Source organism: Cryptomeria japonica, chromosome 11 (genome assembly GCF_030272615.1).
Source record: "Cryptomeria japonica chromosome 11, Sugi_1.0, whole genome shotgun sequence".
Lineage (NCBI taxonomy): Eukaryota > Viridiplantae > Streptophyta > Pinopsida > Cupressales > Cupressaceae > Cryptomeria > Cryptomeria japonica.
The window spans coordinates 316,206,214-316,228,320 of NC_081415.1; positions in this window are offsets into that span (position 1 = coordinate 316,206,214).

Sequence of the window (22,107 nt, forward strand, 5' to 3'; positions counted from 1 at the left end):
GTTTTCAGTCAAACCAGTTTAAGGAAAAGTGTTTTTGTCTGTACTGATTCACCCCCCCTCTCTTAGTACCGGTTTGGTACTAATTGTTCATCATTGATTCATCATTTACCAGTTTAGTCAAATGCCAACATTCTCCCGCTTTGGAATTGATGGAAACACTTAGGAAAAAACTTTGTCAACTAAGTGTGCAAAACAAAAATTGATTTCATGACATATGCTCCCCCTTAGCAATTGCATGTTATTACAAAAATGTGACTCTCTACTAATTCTCCCTTTACTTTTACATTCCAAATTTTGAGTGACTCTTCAACTAGTACTCCCCCTTTGACAACAATGCCAAACAAAGAAGTAAAAACATGAAAGATAAATACATGTTATTGTAGCTACGAAATCGGAAATCATCAAAGTAAATCAATATTAGTCATAGCTCAATCACAAAAGCTCAAATGCAATGATCAATCCTAATTACATCCAATAGAGACATGAAAGAAAACATTCAAGATTAAAAACTAAGCAAACCAAATGCAGATCTGAATATCTCCATCATGTGGCTCCATTGTCCTTCTTTCTCCTTCAAATAGCTTTGTTGTGGATCTCACCTACAAGTGCATACACATGAGATGAAAGCAAGTAGACAAGATAGAAGCGCAAGAATACTCGAAGCGTGATTGATTCGAGGATCGATTCGAAAAGTGATTAGCTGGGATTGAAGAAATTCATCCAATTTATAGATAAATTGGAGAAAAGATCAAATTAGCATGAAGAGATTCAAATGGAAATTGCAAATCAAAAATGTTAATTATGACAAATTATGACAAATTTGCACTTTCTATGCAAAATTGATTGATTGATAATTCATGACAAAATTATGACAGCTTTCTATGTCAAAATTGATTGATTGTCAATTATGACAAATTATGACAAATTGAAATGTCATTCGCATGAAATTAGGAGAAAATAGGAGGAAATTGAATTAGAAATTAGGAAAATTAGAAAATTGGAAAATAGGAATTTAGTGAATTAATTAATAATTTTTCATTTATTAATTAATTCACAAAGAGGGAATTAGAAAATGAGGAAATTAGGAATTTAGTGAATTAATTAATAATTTTTCATTTATTAATTAATTCACAAAGAGGGAATTTAGAAATTGATGAAAACTTAGGAAATTAGGAGAAATTAGGTAAATCAATTAATAATTTGTCATTTATTAATTAATTCACAAAAAGAGGAATAATTAGTTAGCCAATTAAATTAAACATTTAATTGTGACACAAAGACCTAGGATAAATAAATAAATTATTTAACCTAGAGGGAGAAATGACAAACAGGGTTAAATGAATAAAATCATGAAACCCTAAAAGATGAATTAGAGATGCAAGGATGACAATTAGGTCTTAACAAAGGATAATTGATATCGATTCGATTTGATCATGATTTTGAATTGATAAATGACCAATGCTGACAAATGATTTGATTAATAAATGCGCCAATTGGTGAGGAACAATGACTAATTGATCCAAATTGACACAATTGAGAAAGACGACGATCGATGACAAATCGATCGCAAAATGACAAAATTGACAAGAAGACAAGGATCGATGACAAAATAGATCACAAGACGACAAGATTGATGAAAAATTGATCAAAAGACAAGAATCAATGACAAATCGATCGCATGATGATAAGATTGAAAATGACAACGATCAATGACAAATCGATCGCATGATGACAGGATTGATAAGAGGATAAAATCCTGATTAGGATTGACGATGTCCAAAATGATGACAAATGAATACTCACATAGATGCGACAGGATAAGATTGACTGAAGTCATGACAAATATTGTTATCAACAAGACCAAATTTGAAAGCGAGAAAAATGAGGAATGCAGAAGAAGGACTCGATGCTCGCAAATGATAAAGACCATGTGCGTGACATAGGAGAAATGTTAATGGGATGCAAAAACTCTAAAATGAGACAATGCGCCAATGTTAAAGTATGACTCTGCAAGCATTGACCATTTTTAGGTGTCTACAGTTATATCAAAAATTGCATCAAAAATTGCATAGCATATATATACATGTAGAAGTTCAAAATGTTTTTATAATGCAATTTCAGAAAAAAAGCATCACTAAAATGTGATTTCAACTATGTCATATCATTATGCCAGGTCGAAAAAATAGTGTCAATTATCTCCACATGTGTCCTCATCTGCCCAGTACACTCCTCCATGGCATGTATGGTACTCATCTTTGGTGTTGCAAGGATAGATTCAGATTCTTTATAAGCAATCTACAAGATTTCCACCTTCGGCATTAGTTGTGTATGTAATTCCTATAGTTATCTGATCCTCTTAACTTGTTCATTTTCATAAGCTTTCTTCTTATGTTGAAATTCAACTATCATTTTTCCAAATTTGATAGCAGAGCCATTGAGGGGCTTGAATGACTCACTAAAATGGTAAACAAACCCTAAAAAATTCAATAAGGAAAACCCATTTGACTGCTTTTTTAGGGTTTTGTGCTGATTTGAAGAAGAAGAAGGAGGAAGCAGATTGCATTTTTAGGGTTTTTCTTATTGAATTTTTATGGTACTAATGCTAACCCTAGCTTGTTTTTTGTCTTCTTGAGAGATTTTTTTATAGCCTAACCAGTTTTTTTGCAGAACGTTTATAGAAGAACATGTCTGTCACACAAAAACAATATGACTACTGATTCGTTGTTTTTGCAGGTTGCCTAAGGAGATTCAAGTGAATATTGTGTATTCTTTAATTTCATTTTTAGGCACTTAAATTGATATATGATTAATGAACAAATCTGCCTTTTGTGTTTTAAGAAAAATCTAAGAGGTAGGAGAGTATACTCTTGTTTGCACAGACAAACAGAAATCTAGGCCCTCGAAGCTTTTTCTAAGTTTGAGATTTGTGTATTGTTAGTAGGCCTGTAATAGTGGGAAAAATTAATCACCATGTGAGAATGACCCAAGTGAGTACAATTGGACCTAAGCATTCCAACTCACTATAATAAATAGGCCTCTGGTGATTAAAGTCTCAGAGGACGGGATTATTTGAGTCTTCTCTTCGAGATCTCTCATATCAGGCATTTTGTAGGGCCTCTTGGTCTCAATCACGTTTACGTGACTACAAATTTTTTCGGTACCTATCGATCTATAGGCCTCAATCATGCTTGCGTGACTTCAAGGGGTAATTTTGAATGAAATTCCTTACTAATAACTATAAGATAGAGGTTACCTGATTCACCTCCAAAAGGGGGATAATCTTTGTGCAAGAGAGATAGTAACTCTCCCAAGATACTTGCCATTTCATGCCCCCATTAGTGATGAATACTAAGAGGGTGGTGAATTAGTATACCAAAAAATACTGAACTCAAACACTTAAACAATTTAGCAGTTAACCGGTATAACAGATTTACTAACAAGCCAATTAAGACAAATGCAAACCAAACAACAAATAAAGCATTCACCCACAAGAGCACAATCACCATAACACACGAGATTTTGACATGGGAACCCAAATGGGAAAAACCATGGTGAGATAAAACTCACAAGTAACTATCTGCAAAATAGTAACTAGATCGGTTAAGGTCATACAATGTTCTTCACCAGAACAGATCCTGTTAGGAATCTAGATCTCTGTTAGGAGATAAGTCTTGTTAAAAACTACCTTGTGAGAGGATTTCAGATCCATAGTTGTGAACCACCTTGCTAGAGGATTTACAAAGGCTTTGCCAGGCCTACCTAGTTAAGGGTTTCATACTTGTCAAAGATATGACTAATCAACAAGTGAGTGAACTAGATACTAGCACAGTATGCTTGGTTAGATCCTTGATAGCTCATTGTTAATGCACATTTAGCATTACTTCATTCTTCAGTATCTCCACACTCTATTTCTTTACATAGACCTAATCTTCTCTTCTATGATCGCACATATAGAAACCTCATGCACTTCTAAAACCCTAGACATGATGTCCTTATAAAGGAATCTGATTTCATTTCGGTCCAATAGGATTACATTGCAAGTTCCTAGGTTCAGTGCATCTGGACACATTTGGTAACATGACACAAAATCATCACCAAAGTGTTGGTGGATGATAACTCATCACAAAAATATCGGTTGGTAACTCATCACAGAGTAATACCGGTTCATACAATTTACCAATTACTAGTTTGTCAAAATGAAGACTGGGAAAAATGATAACTGCCGCTTTATTCCTTTGCTCTGTTTGAGATCCTTGAACCGCTTGAGGTCTTCATACCACTTGAGATCGGTAAACACTTTCTACAAAACACCGATAGTCTAAAGACTATAATACATAATACTAGTTGGAACAAATACTGGTTGAGCATAGCTCATACATGCAAAAAGTGATCTCAAAACAAGTGTGTGTCCATCAATGACAATCACAACATCATCAAAATGCCAACAATTAGTGTTTGGAGTTGGCTAATACGGTATTAAGAATCCATTGTGTGAGACTCAGTGGTCAACTACTGAGATCTTTACCTCAAGCTGTTAGGCTTAGACCTTAGAGGACCTGGTATGCTCTGATACCAATTGATGGTATAATGAAAGAATAAGTATCCGGTCAACTACTGAGAGGGGGGGTGAATCTGTAGATAGAAAAACTGATATAGACTTCACCAATCTCAAAAAATAATCTCTCAAACTAAACTTAGAACTAACAATGTAATAATCTCTGTCAAGATAAAAACTCATAAGATAAATCGGTTGTCTATTACAACGAATTAATTGTAAAAAATTTCTTCATTTCTCAATGCTTCCAGTTATCATGACTTATCAAAATAGTTAAGTAAATCAACCATGAAAACATAACCACAAAAACATTCACCACTTGACATAAATATTTTTGACGTGGAAACCCAAATAGGTAAAAACCACGGTGAGATGAGACTCACAAGATAGCTAGTTGAACTCTTCTGAAGTTTGGCCTATTTAGGAGCCTAGCCTATTAAAGCTTTACAAAAAGTCCTGTTAAGAACTTATCCTGTTAGGAATCACTCGGTTAAGAGATTGACTACAAATGCCTTGTTAGAAGCAATACCATGTAAGGAGTAACCTCGGTAGAGGATTTGAAAATCCAATCCAATGGACCACCTTGTTAGAGGATTTGAATAGCACCAAGCTTGTTAAGGCTTACCCAGTTAGGGGATTTCAATTATGTTGTAATTGTTAGAAAACAAAATGAGTTTGCTGATCTATCTGAATAGCACTACACTTGCTTGATCCGATCCATTTCATGCTCCTATTTGCCTTTACTCAAACTGCAAATACATCATCCATTTCGGTAACCACACACTCAAATGGTCTGTGTCTATCTCTTTGCCAACTCATTCAACTAAAAAAATTCATCAACCTTATAAATAAATCAATCAGGTTAGTAACAAAACAAAAATCTAATTCTCATCAAGATTACAAACAAATTGGTTCAAGTATGACCGTTGGATTACATAGAAATCTTTGCACATCAATCAAGAAAACCTTGATCTCTCCTTGATCACCACTTCATCAAACTTAGAAACTCATTATGTGCTTTGCATTAGATACAATACATTTGCTTATTCCCTAGATAAAAACCATTAGAACAACTCGCCAAAATCTCTTTGAATTGTCTTCATACAATAATCATGCATGTCATAATCATTACCGCACATCATCAGATCATAAACCAATATAACCAATTCACCAAACTTAATTGGTTAGGGTTTATCAAAAAACAACAGGTAGGGTTTACCGATTACATCAATAGATAAGGTTTACATCGATTACTGGTTCACTCTACAAATTCTTCCTACCAGTTACAGTAACAATATTACAACAATATCAATAATATCATTACTGGTTAATTGACATCAATGACAACATAACATATCATTAATGCAATCTTCATGCAAATGCCAACAATCTCTTCATTTGACATTAATGGCAATACAAATATCAATACCACTGGTTTTTGCATGATTGTGAATAGGAATCCTAGTTTACATTACCAAGTATTCACATGCTCTCTATGTCTTCAGCTTGTCGCTGGTTCTCCTTCCCATAATCATATAATTCTTCTACCCCTTTGACAACAATGCCAAATTGAAAGTAAAACTTGTAATGTCAAATTTCACTGTGCATCATCAACAATCTTCAACTTGATGCTCCCCCTATGGAATACATCAACTACTACACCAATCCTTATGTAAAATTTTGCAAGTAGCTTCGGGGTTGATGTAATCTACATCATACTTAACTGACTTCATGAAGAGGGACAACCCCTAATTGACTTCTAAGATACTCAAAAGTAGTCTTAGGCAGAGGTTTAGTAAAAATATCTACAAGTTACTCTTTGGTAGAAACATGCTCTAAGATCACATCTTTACTTTGAACTTTTTCCCTCAAGAAATTATACTTTAATTCAATATGCTTGGTTCATGTGTGCAAAATAGGGTTCTTGGAAATATTTATGGCACTTGTATTATCACATAAAATCTTTATAGGTTTTGAAATATTCATCTTAAAACCTTCCAAAATGTGCCTCATACATATAGCTTGTGTATAATTCATGTAAGCTACAACATACTCAGCTTCAACAGTAGATTGTGAAGTACAACTCTTCTTCTTACTACTCCATGAAACAAGTCTTCCTCCAAGAAAAAATGCTCCACCGGTTGTGCTTTCCCAGTCATCAACATTTCCTATCCAATCTGCATCTATGTACACCTTCAAGTCAAAATTTCCTCCATATGGATACCATGACCCATAATCAATAGTACCTTTCAAGTATCTAAAAATTCTCTTGGTTTCTTATTAGATGTATTTCCTTAGGATTCTTCTGGAATATAGAAACTATGCCAATTGCATGAGCTATGTTCGGTTTGCTGTGAACAACATAGTGCAATTTTCCAGTCATTGACTTGTATTTATTCTCATCAACAGATTTGGACTATCTTCCTTAGACAACTTACAACCTATAACCATAGGTGTTCCAACTGGTTTATAGTCACTCATGCCAAATATCTTCAAGACCTCTTTCACATACTTAGACTATGTGATGAAAATACCATTCTTCATTTGCTGTATTTGCAAGCCTATGCAATTTTTTATTTCCCCCACTAAAGACATTTCAAACTCATTTTTCATTTCATCTGCAAAACTATTGCTCATGTCATCATTACCTCCAAATATTATTGTTGTCACTCAAATTGCATCCGTAGTGCACAAGTTGAAAGCTCAAGCAACTTGGTGACACATGGGATAATTCTCAGGCCTGTGGGTTGCCTATAGTGAGAACTAACCTCCAGATGAAGGGCTAGTTCCTTGTGAATAACTCTAAATCTTTACTGAGAAAAGGGGTAGAAAAACTAAAAATGAAAATAGAATGACTTGCGAATGATAAACCAAGGTGAAGCATCAATAAGATATCTCAAAATGATAGAGATACACTCCCCAAAACACCAATTTGCACAAATAGACTTCTGGTTCATAACACATAAATATTTCATGCAAAGGATTTAAACTTCAAGAAATTGAATGGAGAGAGAAACTTTCACAGTCAACCAAATGAACCAATTTATCACAATGCACAACTTGTGACTTATATATGAGACAAAAAATTTAAAGGTTATTTAAACAATAACACAATAAACTAGCTCTCAATCATGAATAAGAAAATGGACTGTAAAGACATAAGGCATAAGTTGATGATTTTTATTTAGAATTTTGTCATAAAACTGCATATGAGCTACAAGAATGTATCCTCTGCTAAAACTAGCAAGAGAATCATCAAGAACTAGTGAAGAAAGATAAAACTTTTTCACTTTATACAAAAACCTTCCAAAAGGTAGAGGAAAGATAACTCCAGAATGACTAAAGATGAACTCCCACTAAAAAATATCTCCTCTGCAAACTGATCCTCTCGTAAAAATAAAAAAAGCCACCAAAAAGGCTCAAAATCATTAGAAAAACTCATGCGATTCAGTTCAAACTCTTAATCAACTAAAAGTTGACCCATATGGCGCTCAAAATCATTCCTTATCACCTCAAGATAATGAGAAAGACTCATGCAAACTTTCTCTGAGCTTAATAATCACCTACATTAACTGGATGACTTCTTATTTTGCATGGATCCCTGGACACTACCTTGCCTGCCACCACTTTTGGCTTCTGACTGTAACTAGCATTGCTTTTCTTTATCAGGTCATTAGGTTAGCACTCAAACACTTATTTTGATGGCTAATGATATGCTCCATTTCACCTGCTTTTCTATCGGGCTGGCCACGTGTCACATCCTGGTTGGTTTTGGGGTTCCTACCCTGCCATCTTAGCATGGCCTGGACTCACTGCCAGAATGAAGCTCTTCCATCTGATCAACCTTAATCTGCATTCTTTATTTCTTCCTCTGAATTGCTTCCTTAGCGGGCCCAACTACTTGGTCGCCAAGTCGCGACAAATAAACACCACACATCTTCATCATGCGGTATAGAGACTGTTGCTAGATCTTCAGGAACCTGCTTGCTTTTTACCTCTATTGGTTTTCTTTTATCATTCTGGGCCATAGGAACAAGTGCTGCTAATAAACTTTTAAGCATTTTGAACCATTTTGAAGTTCAAGTTCCACTGAACTTTGAAGCATTTTGAATGGTTGAACCATTTTTGAAGTGTTGAACCACTGAACTTTGAAGCATTTTGAACCATTGAACCATTTTGAAGTTTAAGTTCCACTGAACTTTGGCATCCGCTCATCTATAGATTTTTTGCCACATGTCAACCTCTGATTGGTTCGCAGGTCCAATTTTTCTGCCATCTGGATCATCATCTGGACTGGACCCACCTTGTTGCCAAGTCGCGACGATAACCTGGTGTGCAGCTTTTCATAGTGACATAGCGACCACCATCAGATCTGTGCAATCACCATTGATCTTTCTTCAACTTGCTTTCTCTTTAAACTCTTCCCACCAACCGGTCACAAAATTTAGGATGCCTTGAGATGCGTGCGCGGGGTCCACTAGGTCATGAGCTGCCTCTTCTTTCTAGAAGCCCATAATATTTGACACTATAGTTATATGTGACCTTGGTTTTAAATACAAAAATGCTTCTCCTCGAGACCAATATGGGATAAATGTTCTTCCTTCCTGGCGACTGAAAACACTTGGAAGTTCTCTAGCCTTTTAAAACCTTCTTTGGAGCCCAAGTAAAAACTTTACACAGGCCAATTGTATTTGCTCTGAGCTTCTTTTGGCCTTTCATCAGCAATGGAGCATAAATATCTCTGTGGTCTATAAAATGCTGAGCTCAACCCTCATGGGAGCTACATTTTAACCCACATGCTGTCTTATTTTCCTGTATCTACACATGAAGCAAACAAGTCAAACAAAAATAGTGCATTTCTCCCTGGTTCATGATTTGATCTTTTCAAAAATAGTGCATTTCTCCTTGGTTCATGATTTTATCTTTTCAAAATGAATGAATGCAAGGCTTCATTAGGGCACTAAATTTGGTAACATTTTTGGCAACTTCTACGGAGTGTTTGCCTACTAAACACTATAGACTAGTCACGTCTTATCCATTGGGCTTATGGAGTCATTTCAACCCTCTCTCCAAATGGAAATTCTTGGAAATTCAGCCGCTCTGCAGCATGACAGCAAAATAAAACAGGAAAACTAGAAAAAAAAACAAAACAAGTGGTGCTACCTAAAATAGAAACCACAAAACTGTGCATGAGCACTTATTGAAAAATAGAACAACAAAAACAAAATGTGTATCGACACTTATTGGCTTAAATGAAATCTCAAAGACAAGCTTTGAGATGAATCTCATTAACTGGGATTGCAAGGGTCTCACCATTCAACTTTGAAAGATGAAAAGCATTATGTTGCTTTTTCTCAGTAATGATGTATGGGCCATCCCATATGGCATCAAATTTAGTATGCTTTCTAGGCTTACTCTTTAATTCATCCTATTTCAAAACCAAATCTACCTCATTGAAAACTCTCAGAGCTGCCTTTCTGTCGAAAGTCCTCTTCATTTGAGCTTGATGATTTTCAATAGTCAACAATGCTTGCTTTCTTACCTCCTCCAACTCTATTAGTTATGCAAACCTAGCCTGCATGGGTTCTTCTTGCAACATTTCTAGCTCTCTAATCAGAGTTAGTGTAGGCATTTCAACTGAAATTGGGAGTCTAGCCTCTTTACTATAAACAGGGACATAGGGAGATATACCTATAGCTCTCTTAGGGGTGATCCTATCAGCCCACAATGCATGTTTCAACTGAGTGTGCCAAGTTCTCTGATTATCTTCTATTGTCCTCTTGATTATCCTAATCAAGTTCTTATTAGTAGACTCATCTTGTCCATTACCCTGAGGGTAATAATTAAACGAAGTACTCAAAAATATGTTGTTCAGGACAGCCCAATCAGTAATCTTAAATCCTACAAAATTGTCTGAAATAATAGAATCAGGGATACCAAACCTTGCTACTAAGTCTTGATAAAAGTTTAGGACTGCACTTTTATTTGCCTCCTTCAAGGGTACAACTTTAGTCCACTTGGTAAAGTAATCAATGGCTCTCAAGATCCATTTATGCCCAAAACTTGAAGGTGGATTGATGACTCCAATAAAATCAAGACCCCACTTCATGAATGGTTGTTCAATTTGAACAGGTTGCAGGGGTGACGCTGCCATCTTCTGTTTGCCTGCAAATATTGCAAAATTCTTACATTTCCTTACCCAAGCATAGGCATCTTTATGCAAATTAGGCCAAAAATATCGTACCCTCATGACCTTTAATGTTGTAGTTCATGGTGCAAAGTGATCACCACCTGGTCCATTATGGACTTCCTCTAATATTCTCTCAGTTTGATTTGAATCTATGCATCTTAAGAATACTCCATTAAAATCTTTTCTAAACAAAATTCCATCCAAAATGATATAAGGGATAGCTTGAAGTCTATAGTATCTTCATTTAGCATTGTTTAGGCCTTTAGGACACTCACCAGTCTGAAGATAATTCATCATTTCTTGCACCCAACTTGTAGGAGGTGTTGTTACAACAATTGGCACATTATCTTCATGAACTAGGACAACTTCTTCACTTTCTTGTTTGGTGTTTTCAGTGTGACTAGTGAGTTATTCACATAATCCCTTACCTCTAATTATCTTTGTTACCTTTTGTAGACACCTAAAAATGGTCAACGCTTGCAGAGTCATACTTTAACATTTGCGCATTGCCTCATTTTAGGTTTTTGTGTTGCATTACCATTTCTCCTATGTCATGCACTTGGTTTTTATCATTTGCGAGCATCGAGTCATTCTTCTACATTCTTCATTTTGTCTCGCTTTCAAATTTGGTCTTGTCGACAACACTATCCAATCATGATTTTGATCGATTTAATCCTATCGCATCAATGTGTGTGCTAATTTCTTATCATTTTGGACATCATCAATCCTAATTAGGGTTTTGTCCTCTTATCGATTTGTCATTAATCTTTATCATTTTCAATCTTGTCATTTTACGATCGATTTGTCATCGGTCGTTGTCATGTTCGATCTTGTCATTTTGCGATCAATTCGTCATTGATCGTGGTCAGTTTCAATCTTGTCATCTTGCAATCTATTTTGTCATCAATCCTTGTCCTCTTGTCAATTTTGTCATTTTGCGATCATTTCACTATCGATCATTGTCTGTCTCAATTATGTCAATTTGGATCAATTTGTCATTGTTCCTCGTCAATTGGTGCATTTATCAATCAAATCATTTGTCACATTGGTCCTTTGTTAAATCCAAAATCAAATCGAATTGAGTCAATTATCTTTCATCAAGACCTAATTCATCTTCTAGGGTTTCGTGATTTAATCATTTAACCTTGTGTGTGTCATTTCTTCCTTTAGGATTAATAAATTGTTTATTTATCCTAAGTCTTCTCATTACAATTAAATGTTCATTTAATTGGCTAATTATTCCTCTTTGTGAATTAATTAATAAATGACAAATTATTAATTAATTTACCTAATTCCTAATTTCATCATTTCTAATTCTTAATTTCCTAATTTCTAATTTTCATTATTTCCGAATTCCTAATTTCCACCTATTTTCTAATTTCCTAATCGCAATTTCCACCTAATTAACTTGTCTCTAGTTCTCCCTATTTTTGTGCTTCGTGCGTCATACTCTTGACATAGCAAGATGTCATAAGGTTCTAGTTCTCTAAGCTTTGCATTGGCAATATGTCATAATTCATGACATAGAAGGTGTCATAACCTTCTTATTTTCACTAAATTTTGCCATTTTAAAATTAATTGCTTCTAATATCCATTTCATGCTAATTTGTTCATCTCTCCAATTCTTCTATAAATTGGATGATCTTCATCAATCAAGGCTAATTGGTAATTGGTAATTGGTAATTGATAATCAGGCTATCAAATCTAAGCTTCTAGTACTCTTGATCAAAAACCCCGTCTACTTGCTTTCAATTGTGTGTGCACTTGTAGTTGAGATCCACAACCATTTGAAGAGGAAAGAAGAACAATGGAGCCACATGGAAGGAGCATTCAAATCGTCATCTGGTTTGCACAATCATTAGTTTTGTATGCTTTGTTTTCATGTCTCTATTGAATGTGTCTTAGGATAGATTCATTGCAATTAATGCACTTGTGATTGATTATTATGTTTATCTTTGTCTTGTGATGATTTCCTATTTCCTAAGCTACATTAATTGGTGAACCTGACGTGAAAAACTAACCTTCTAACCTCTTTATGGTGTTTTGAGTGCTCTCAAGTTGATTTGCAGGCCAAAAAAACCAAAAATAGGGTCGTGCAAGGTTTTCTGGAGACTTCTGTGCCTGTGTGAAGCAACTTGTGCCTGTGTTATGCATTTTGCGCTTGCGTAGGTGACATTCTGTGCTTGTGTCATGGGTTTTGCGCCTATGTCATGAGTTCTGCACCTGTGTAAAGTCCAGAACAGAGGTAAAAAAATGCAGTGTTTACTTGAAATTTGTTGTGTTTTTGCATTCTATTTTCCGTGCTTTGGATTTTGGTACTAATTATCTGTGCAGAATCTTAGTATACGCATGGAAAAGACAATAAATCAAACTACTAAATGCTTTGTGCAGATTCGAAAGTCAAAGAATAAGCGTATTAAACTTCTAACTTGGGTTTTTGCAGGTTGCCTTGGAGAAACAATCAAACTTTGTGTTTGCATTTAATTTTTAGGCACCTAGTGATTTCTAAATAGGTTGGAATGAACATTTGTTTGCTTTGATTGTTGAGTATGACATTGGAGTAGGAGAGTATGCTCTCATCCTTCTTAGGGTGATCGGAAATCCAGATCTTTGATACCATGCTTGTATTGTTGATTGTGTGTCACCTTTAGAGGGCCTGCCTTCCCGACCACTTCGCTTTTGCAAGCAAGTGATAATCGTGAGAAGGGAATGACCCAAAGTGAGTACGGCTAGAATTCCTTGGCATTCTAACTCACTATAAACAAATACCTGATGAGCGAAAGCTTTGAAGGAAGTGTTATGTGGGAATTGCAGTTACTTGGGAAGTGATGACCCTTGGACTCTTTCTCATATCAACATCTAAGTAGGGCCTCTTGGTCTAAATCGTGCTTGTGCGACTACATTTGTTTGGTATCTTGATGGGCTTAATGTCTCAATCACGCTTGCATGACATCAAGGAGTAATTCTTAACAGAAATCCTTACTAAACACCTTGTTATTAGAGGCCAAAAACCCTTCTAGTTGCTTGAGAAGGACAAATTCGGATACTTGGAAGAGATACTAAGTTCCCCATGGGGAGATTTCCATGGGGACTAATGCTTGGCTGCCCTGAGAAGTGAGTGCCGTGGAGGGGAGCCCGTGGGGTCAAGCATCTATGTATTCTCCTTGAATCTCATAATGAGTCTACCTCTCAAGTACCTAATGTCTTTGCCTACCATAAGAAATGTGAAAATGAGCATGATTGTCTTGAGTCTAAGTTACAATATCTTGTATTCTTTGCTTGTCAAAAGTTGAATTGCATCCCATTTCAAAAAGCAAGGCAAATTGATCCAACATAAGATTAAACACAAGAGACATTCATCCAACAAAAAGTTCAACAAGGTTCAAAACACACCTTCAAACATGATGATCAAACATTGTTCTAAATCTTGTCTTAACATTCATGTCACTTACATTTAAGTTCATCCTAGGTTGCATTTTGCAAAGTCATTGTCAAGTACCAAGGTTAGGTTTCACCTAGGTCATACTCCTTTTCATATCAATAAGGGTCATCCATTTGCATGTGTCCTCTTCATAAGAGTAATATCATTTCATAATTCAACCTTAGGTTTCATCTTAGGTTGACATTGTCATACATTTGCATTTGCATCCTTGTCCACATAACATTAGGTTACATTTGCATACCCTAGGTCTCTTCATTAAGCTTAGGTCATTGTCACATCATAGTAAGGTCACTTGCATAGTAATTATCCCTTTGCATATAGTGTCAAAGCTAGGTTTTGTCATACTTGAGTAATCCAAATCTTTGTTAAACCCTAAGTCATTGTTAAGAAGTCTAGACCTTATCAAATCTTTTGTCCTTTTGTCATCAATATCATTTGGTCAAACCTAGCTTAGTATCCAAGCATATAGGGGAGACTTTGTCATTTGTCCTTTTGTCACTTACGTCCTTTTGTCCTTTAAGGTCTAGATATCATTCCAATTTCCTAAGGGTCCCTCTCTTAGATTCGCATTTCAAAAGTTTGTCAAAATCTTCGAAAATAACCAAAAACATAGATTGCATTTTCACCTATTTAGTTTGCATTTAGTTGCATATCATACATTATCCTTGAAAAATTCCAAAAACATTGCATTTGCATAAGTGACATGCCTGTTGAGACAAGGTCAAAATCTAAAAAGATGGGCGAACCAATGTATCAACCCATGGATGACATAGCAAATTCGCAGTTTCAAACCAGTCAAACAGTACAAATTGAAGGTTCCTCAAACACATCTCTACCACCATATGGAACGGTTCAACTTGGGCCACCTCCATTATATGAACCAGTATTTGTACCTATGAAACCAGGACATGGGAGTGTTCCACCAACTCCAAGAGGAAGTGCGCCTTTCAATTTCAATCAACCACACCTGCAACATGACATTCAAAATCAAACATTATATGAAGAACCAACCCTCTCACAAGGATTTGGTTCAGATCAAGGCTTTCACCAAGAAACGAATCCAAATGTCCAGCCAAATTCTTCATCTGATTCCGATACTTTTGACGATGTTGACATGTTCCTTCAAGATCCGAAGATAATAAAAAAGATGGATAAGTTCTTGAACAAAGTCTTTAAGATGTTTCCACAAAATTATCTTAACATGATGAGTAATGTGACATCTTCAAGTGACCAAATCAATGTGCAAGAACAACAAGGTGGTGAGTTGTTAAGTTTTTCCCTGCATCCAAATGAAGAAGGTGCACAACAAGCAACTCAACCTACCTTGATGAGTAAACGTGCTTCAAAGGCATTGACAGTGACTATTCCCCAAAAGTCACCATTTGAAACGATAAATAATCCACTATTCAACACAACACCTGTGACGCAAGATCAAATGAAGAGCACACAAGTATTCATAGCTGTCCCTCAACAAGAAGTGGTTCCTTACATGCATAAAGTGGGATCAAAATCTAAGATGCAGGAAAGCTTCACAACTGGAATGCCTAATGTCACCAATGTCCAAAATAATTCCACGATGCAACAAAGTTCTTATGTTCCGTTAAGTTCAATATCTTTGCCGAATACTATTGCGACAAATCCTTCAATAATGGCAACACAAAGAGCTACAGATAGTGGTTTGCACCAACAACAATTGTTGCAACAATTGAGCAATATACAAAAGATACAATCGAATGTGCAAACAAGCAATGTGCAACAACAACAATTTCATGTTCGACAACAAATAGCAGCGCCTTCGGCACCATTACAAGTTAATGCAAACTTGCAACCATCACAATGGATTGGACAAACAACACAACAAGTTAATGCAAGTGCTATACCCCATCCTAAGGAGAAGCAACAAAAAGTGCCTAAACAAAGTTTTTTACAAATGATGGGATATACACCACGACGACAATTGGCACAAAGTCAACAAGTTCCGATCTGTCAGCCTCAACACCAACATGTGCCACAATATGTGCCAAGACAAGCAAGCCATCCTACTTTACAACCACAATTGGCGCCTGTGCAATATCAACAACCTACTCAATTGCAATATCAACCTAGGCTCCAAGAAGCACAACAACAAGATCAATATCAAGGCATAGCACAACCACAGCAACAAGTGATGTATCAAGAACGTTATATGCCAGAAACACCACAAACGGCCATTCCAGAGTATCAACAACCGATCGGAAATGCGATATATCGACAAAGGATACCAACTGGGATTAATGATGGACCTCTAAATTCTGATACAATTGCACAACAACTTGAGAAGTTGCAACGAAAAGTTGACGCATTAGAAACTAAAGGAACAAAGAAGTTGTATACAGATCAAGATTTATGTCCTAATCCATTTGACAAGAGTGTATACATGCCTCCATTCCCTAAGCATTTTGAGGCACCTAATTTTGAGAAATATAAAGGGAATGGCAATCCAAAAGATCACATTCGAGCATTTTTTGCAGCATGTACTGAGGTAAGCTATGAAGAGACGTATTTAATGTGCTTATTTGCATGAAGTCTCACGGGACAAGCTATGGATTGGTATTCACATTTGCCAGGAAATATAAAGACTTGGTCTGAATTGGATCAAAAGTTTTTATCTCATTTTGCGTTCAACATCGACAGTGATGTGACCATGTTAGATTTATGCAACACCAAGCAAAAGCAAGGTGAATCATTAGTGACTTTCTTGCAACGATGGCGAAGCTTGTATAGTCATTCTTCTCTTGATATACCCGAAGAACAACAAGTGAATTTTTTTATCCAGAATTTGGTCCCAGAAATGATGTATGAGCTAAAGTTGAAAAGTCCCAGTACTATAGAGAAACTTATTAAGAAGGGAATGAGCATTGAAACAACTCTGGTAGCTAAAGGAATTATCAAGCTCAATAAAGACAATGACAATACCAATTATTCAGGGAACAAAAACAGATTTTGGTATAAGAACAAGAATGTCACTAATGATGGTGTTGTTGATGTGAGAGCGGTGAATGCAAATCAACCCCCATTCACAATCAAGAAATTGAGTGTTCCTAACATGTCAACTATGGAACAAAATCAAGCACCAATGAGCAATGTTACTCAACAGTCACAATATCAACAAAATGTTCAATAGCCGCAATATCAACAACATGCTCAACAATAGCATACTCAACAATATAATCAACAACAAGGCCAACAACAAAATCAACAACGCAAACCCTTCCGATCGTGGGATGGGCCCCCTCGACAGTTTACGCCATTAGGAGAGCCTATCGAATCAGTAATGAAGCAATTAATACAAGCAAAATTTATCAAGCTACCAGATATTAAGGCAGAACCAGCGGTAAAGCCGCATTTGTGGAATGATAATGCATACTATGAGTATCATCGGTCCAAAGGACATAAAACTGCTTCATGTTTCCAATTGAAACATATGATTCAATATTTATTAGAGAAAGGAGTAATTGAGGTAGATCCACCCCATCCGACCTCCAACACTGATCATACCATTTTTAAAACTCCTTTGCTTGATCATGACAAGGGTAAAGCGTCTTCTTCCACCTCTGCTCAAACGGCCAATTATGCAAATGCCGGTTATCACAATGTTATTAATTGTTTTCATGCATCAAATGAGTATGTATCCACCTTGAGAATAAAAGGACAAGATCCTTCTTGTGCTGTCACCACTCGTCGATCCAAAATAGTCTTGAAAGGAGCTCCTGTAGCTCCTCCCAAACCAACTCCTGCAAGTCAGTATAATCTTTTGGATCATCTAGGAAAAACACCTACACAAATATCCATTCTAGAGTCGTTGAAAATGTCTCCCATGCATCGTGCAGTCCTGGATAAAGCCTTAGTTGAGTCCATTGTTCCAACAGATATTGATGTTGACCAGTTTCAAGCCCGGATTGGACATTTAGCCGTTTCCCAAAATGTCGCATTTTCTGACAATGATATCTCACCCGACAAGCTCCCTCACAATGATCCTTTACACCTTGAAGTCTTTGTTCATAACTGCAAAATCTGACGAGTCTTGGTAGATGGTGGAGCAGGTCTTAATATTTGTACTTTGAGAGTGGTTATTGGCCTTGGGTATTCAGAAAATGACATTGATGCTTCTAAAAGAATAACAATCAAAGCATATGATGATGCTGAGCGCCCATCCAAAGGGATAATTACATTGCCTATCAGAGTTGGTCCAGTGACAGAAAACACTTTCCTGCAAGTCCTTGACCTTGATCTCCCTTATAATATGATCCTTGGCCATCCATGGATTCATGCAATGAAAGCAGTTCTATCCACCTATCATCAATGTCTAAAATATCCTTACAATGGAACTGAGATAACAATTCCTGGAGATCCTAATCCATTTCAATTTTGTGCTACTCTAAAGGATACCCCTCAGCGGTAGGTCCCAGTCAACAGAGAGGCCAAATCACATAGCTATGTGGATCCCAATCAATTGTTAGAGGCTGTCAAAGGTAAATTGAAGATACAAGACCAAGGGTGTGGAGAATATTCAATGGATCAGACATTCCTCATTAGGAATTTGCCAATATCTCCAAAATCATATGGCAAACTGCATTTATTGCAAAAGGAACCTAAGGTCATTATTCAATATCAGCCTCCTACTACATTTACAAGATGGGGAGAACTTGACAAGGAAACTATAGATGATGATGTCATAGATTGGATTTATAAAGATCCAATTGAGACCCCACCTGTCAGATTGCCAGTGGAACGATATGGCAAAGGATTTACTATGCTGTAGAAGAAAGGATATGATGGCTGTAGTGGCTTAGGCCTGAACAACAATGGAAGGCTAGAACCTGTCATACCCAAGAGGCGACCCCCAACTTTAGGGTTAGGTTTTGTACCGTTATGAATTGGATCCACATCTACCAAAATGTCCATGTGTTGAAAAGGGCATGATTCTGACGATGAAATAACACCTGAGGATACCCGACCTGAGACTGATTCTAATGAATGGGAGTGGAGTTCTTTTTCTTCTAGCTCCTATGCCCTTGACAATATCTTCATTGACCCTGATAATTTGCCTATGGAAGACAAACATGAAATAACCCCTCTTCCTAAAACATGTCCTCATGCTTGGATAGAGTCATTTTGGGATCCAAGCTCCGAATCCGATACAAGTAGTTCAGATAGTGACACCATAGATGTTCACATTTTTACCATATCAGCCCTCTCTATCCTTACAATCGATGATGACATGCCCCTCATTTATCCCCAACTTATCCAACATGACCAATAAGAACCGCTCAGATTGGACTGTTTTCAAAATGATGAAGCAATTGCAGAATTCCTGGGACTAGGGGAAGGCATGCCACAAGGCGATCATAAGGCAGGCTTTGCTATCGACCTAGATTCCACAACATATTTTGGGGAGTCAACTCCCTCTTCCAGTCATAAAAAAGAAAAAGAAAAAGAAAAAAATCAAAAGAATAGATCTTTGAGTGAAAACCGTAAGGCACTCTCTGATCATACAAAAGTAAAAATAAAAGACGTACCTGTGGGTGACAACCTTTCTGAGGCGCCCAAAGGTGGAAGAGTGGACGTACCCCTATCAATTCAGGATAAATCAACACTGCTTGTGGAGATGACTGAGGAAATCAATATGGGTACACTTGACAACCCTAAGGTCATTCATTTTGCTGTTTCTCTATCAAAACAAGAAAAGATAGATTTTGTCAATTTCTTTCTAGAGAAGAAGATCAGCTTTGCATGGTCCTATGTAGATATGCCTGACCTTGATCCAGAATTGGTTCTTCATCATTTGCCATTAAAAGCGGATGCCAAGCCTGTCAAACAGAAACTTAGAAAGATGCATCCTCAGGTGGCTCTTCTGGTCAAAGTGGAATTAAAAAAATTGCTAGATGTGGGCTTCATCAGACCCATTGATTATGCAGACTGGATTTCAAATTTAGTGCCAGTTAGCAAAGTAACTAGGGGCATCAAAATCTGCACAGATTTTAGGGATCTCAATAAAGCATGCCCTAAAGATGATTTTCCATTGCCAAACATAGACATCATAGTGGACATGACGGCTGGATATGAGATGCTTTCATTAATGGATGGTTTCTCCAGCTATAACCAAATTCACATTGCTCCTGAAGATCAACATAAGACCCCATTCACCTGTGCTTGGGGCACCTATTGCTGGAATGTGATGCCCTTCGGTCTCAAAAATGCAGGTGCAACATATCAAAGAGCAATGACAACAATTTTTCATGATTTCATGCATACTTTGATGGAGGATTATGTTGATGACTTGTTATGTAAATCTATTACCAGAGATAGTCATCTAGCCATCTTGGGCCCAATCTTTGATAGAATGGAGACCTACAAACTCAGGCTCAATCCAAAAAAGTGTGTCTTTGGTGTTACAGCTGGCAAATTACTAGGATACATTGTTTCTCACCGAGGCATTGAGGTTGATCCTGCTAAAGTCAAAGCAATAATGGATATGCCTCCACCTTCAAATCTCCGGCAATTAAGAAGTCTGCAAGGAAAGCTCCAGTCAATTCGTCGCTTCATAGCTCAGTTGGCGGACAAATGTCATCCATTCCAACATCTACTGCACAAAGGTGTCGCTTTTTAATGGACTGAGCAATGTCAATCAGCCTTTCAAGATCTCAAAGACTATTTGCTATCACTGCCTATTCTAATGCCTCCTATAGAAGGAAAGCCCTTTTTATTGTACATCTCTGCAACTGAAACAGCATTAGGAGTTCTCTTGGCTCAACCAGATGAGAATGGCAAAGAAAGAGCTATTTACTATATCAGTCAGACACTGGTTGGTTATGAATTAAATTATTCAACTATTGAGAGGGCATGCTTAGCCATGGTATTTGCAACACAAAAGCTCCGACATTATATGCTAAGCCACCAAACATTGTTGGTTGCAAAAATTGATCCCTTAAAATATTTGCTTAGCCGAGCAGCTTTGACAGGTCACCTAGCCAAATGGGTCATGATTCTCAGTGAATTTGACATTGAGTATATGAAGCGAAAGGCCATAAAAGGACAAGTCATAGCAGATCAACTTGTAGAGGCTCCTCTTTCTGATGATCATCCCATGTTGACTGATTTTCCAGATGAATCCGTCTTTGCTTTCACATCATCTACTGAATGGAAGTTATACTTTGATGGGTCCCATACCAAGTTCGGGTCCGGAGCAGGCATCTTGTTTGTCACCCCTCAAGGTGATGCTATTCCAAAGTCTTACAGAATAACTTTCTTCTGCACCAATAACATTGCAGAGTATGAAGCACTGGTTACAGGACTCCGAGTAGCAGTCCACTGGAATGTCAAGCATTTGCAAGTCTATGGGGATTCTCAATTAGTCATCCGACAAGTGAATGATGACTATGAAACAAAAGATGAAAAGCTTATTCCCTATAAGCACATGGTAGATTTCTTCAAGACAAAATTCATAGCTATCCATTTTAGTCAAGTGCCAAGAATGCAAAACAAGTCGGCAGATGCAATGGCTACAATCACTTCCATGTTGAATATGCCTCATAATATGGACAAGTGTGAATTCTTGGTCGAACAATTGCTGGTCCCCTCTTTTGATATTCTGACAGCTGATGTGATGTGCGTTCTTGTTGGTCCCAACTCCCCATGGTACAATGACGTATATCAATATTTGAAGTCCCAGACCTTACCAGCTAACCTTTTTGCGAACCAACGTTGAGCCTTTATCCGACAGACAGCCAAGTATGTCATCATTGCTGACACCCTTTACCACTGTTTCTTTGACCATACCCTCCTCAGGTGTTTGGATTCTGACGAAGCACAAATGGCTTTACACAAGGTTCACGATGGTATATGTGGGGGCCATTTCAATGGTCTTAGCTTAGCCAAAAA